Source organism: Triticum dicoccoides, chromosome 6A (genome assembly GCF_002162155.2).
Source record: "Triticum dicoccoides isolate Atlit2015 ecotype Zavitan chromosome 6A, WEW_v2.0, whole genome shotgun sequence".
Lineage (NCBI taxonomy): Eukaryota > Viridiplantae > Streptophyta > Magnoliopsida > Poales > Poaceae > Triticum > Triticum dicoccoides.
The window spans coordinates 20,939,132-20,941,943 of record NC_041390.1 but is presented as its reverse complement, the minus strand read 5'-3'; the positions used below and the strand labels follow the sequence as shown (position 1 = coordinate 20,941,943).

At 48.7% G+C, this 2,812-nt stretch overlaps 1 pseudogene; it reads left to right on the top strand.

Moving 5' to 3' along the window:
- The first annotated feature begins 1,624 nt into the window (after window positions 1-1,624).
- On the top strand, window positions 1,625-2,133 carry LOC119319110 (annotated as a pseudogene).
- Window positions 2,134-2,812: the final 679 nt, after the last annotated feature.

Here is a 2,812-nt window from a genome sequence, read left to right as displayed (position 1 = left end):
TCACAGGGGCCCACCAACCATAGAATGGTTGGGCGCCCCCGATCAGGGCGCGAATAGATCAGGGTCTGATGGGCCGTTGAGCCCACTCGGTGGAGAGATCAACCTAACAGTTTCATCTGTTTGTCCTACGTTCTTGATCTATAGGATATTCAAAGAAATCACTTCATTTTTTTATTTGTCCTACAAGAACCAGTTGGCATTTGCATTAACTAGCCAACATGGCATCGCCCGTATTCTGGGGTGATGTCAGACTTGAGTGCTTTACCGATCATCTGATGTGTTATTTACCCTCGGAAAAGTAGATCTTCTAACTTCAAGTACCAAAGCACAGTTCAAAGTATGTGGTTGGACTTCTTTACTCTACTGGAGGCAGAATATAAATACCACACAAGTTCAAAATTGGATTTACATTTAGATTTAAGAGTGAGGGATTTGGGTGGAACAAAAAGGGAGAACTCATGACTGGAATCTGGAAGGGCTATTCTGAGAATTTACTCTGTCGGATCAGATTAACTTCATAACTTCCACCTGAATTGTAACGTCGAGCTTAATTCAGATTCAGAAGAAACACAGAGTGTGGCAGGTGCACGCCATCCGACTGGCCGTCGCTACGAGCAGCGTCGCCACCTGACACCCTAATCTGTAATGGATCACAATTTCATTTAATTACTCCATGGAAGATTCACTAGTACCGTTGGCTCCAGTGGTTTTGTTTGAATTGAACGTGGGGCTCCATTCAGAATGAGAAGGAAATAGAGAGAGAACGTGTTTAACTCTGATGCATCCTGGAGTAATAGATGTTTGCAGTTTGTGGCAAAGCAGCTGAACCTTGCGAATGTATGTGTCCTTCCTCATGTTCACACAACGTGATCATGTGGGATTTTGGTGGAAAACTCTCTCACAAACCTCCAAGACGATTACCTGAGGAACAAAACACAGTGAGAGTGCAATCACTCATATTGTTCCTTTAATATGATCAGTTTGGCATCCGCAACTGACTGCACTAGTGTAAGTTCCTGTGATATTCGTCCGCAGCAGCTGGTCGTTAGCTAGCCTGCAAGGTCAGTAGAATTGGAGCTTATTAAACTGTTGTGACGGTTGACAGTTCCTCTACAGAAATACAGTAGACAAGAAGTAGGTGCATAAAAACTGCTTCTTCTCTTCAACAAGAGGAAAAGGAAGAAATCAAAGAAGAATAAGGTCCTCCTCGTACGGCTGCCGCGGACTGCCTCGCCTCCTCCACACGCGGGGGGACGGAGCGGGCATCCGCGATGCGTTCCAGACATGAGTATGACGCGCGGCGGCACTTGGCCGTGAGCCCGTGACCGTGACCACGCAGCTCCGTCCGACGGGCTGACTCCGTGATATACTCCCTAGCCAAGATGGGAACGGAAACTACAAGAGGAGACCGGGCCCAACTCGAGTGATTACTCCCTAGCGAAGATGAATACAACACGAGTACGACCCCGAGTCCACCCTAGGCACCGCCTCACCCAATAAATCCCCCGGTTCCCTTCCCACCCTACCCCAACACGTACGCAAAGAAGCTCCTGTGTCTTCCGCCGCCGCGTCTATTTGCTACTAACTAGGGTTTCGTTTCGCCTCCCAATACTCCGATCGATCGATGGCGGCCGAGGAAGGCGAGAAGAAGATGATCACGCTCAAGAGCTCGGACGGTGAGGAATTTCAGGTCGAGGAGGCGGTCGCCATGGAGTCGCAGACCATCCGCCACATGATCGAGGACGACTGCGCTGACAACGGCATCCCGCTCCCCAACGTCGAGTCCAAGATCCTCTCCAAGGTCATCGAGTACAGCAAGAAGCACGTCCAGGCCAACCCCAAACCGGCCGACGCCAGCTCCTCCACCTCTACTGCAGCCCCCACCCCCGCCGAGGACCTCAAGAGCTTTGACGCCGAGTTCGTCAAGGTCGACCAGGCCACCCTGTTCGACCTCATCCTCGCTGCAACTACCTCAACATCAAGGGATTGCTCGACCTTACTTGCCAGACAGTTGCCGACATGATCAAGGGAAAGACTCCTGAGGAGATCCGCAAGACTTTCAACATCAAGAATGACTTCACACCTGAGGAGGAGGCTGAGATCCGCAGGAAGAACCAGTGGGCTTTTGAGTAGAGATGACAAGCATCTAGCTAGGCACTGTTTCATTGAATTACTGCTTAGTATTAGTCTTTTTTTAGACTTCGTATTATGCAAGAAAAAAACCTACCAATTACTTCTGAAACTGAATTGTTATTTGTCAAGTGGATGTTTTGATTGGAAACATCATCCTTGGCTAATTTATGTGTGTGATTTGAGATATTTTTGGCTATCTTGAAATAGCCTGCTTGTTTTCGATTTTATCTCCACTACTATTAAATAATCCAACAAGAATTTCACTAAGCGCACCCCATACAGACCCATTACCATCGCATGATTAGACCTACTAATCTCAATCCAGCGGATAGCCTTTATCTCATATGTCTCTTATGTGCACCTAACAATTAAGGTTGACTGATGATGCTTCACCGCTCCACCGTATCATACAGACTCCACGCGACCAAAATCCCTACAATCACGCACCATGCAGGCCATGCAAAAAAAAAAACGTAACATATATCCCATAAAAAGGGAACAAATCCCCAGGCTTATCCCCTCGCCGCATGGAAACATCGTCGGCTTTCGGGACGACGACCTTGACGCCCGGCAACGGCATCGCCTTCCTGGTCGGCGCCCTCACCGCCCTGCACCAAGCCATCAAGTGTGCAGCTGTTCCTCCATCACCACTCACCGTGGACATGCCGTCGGTGTTGAA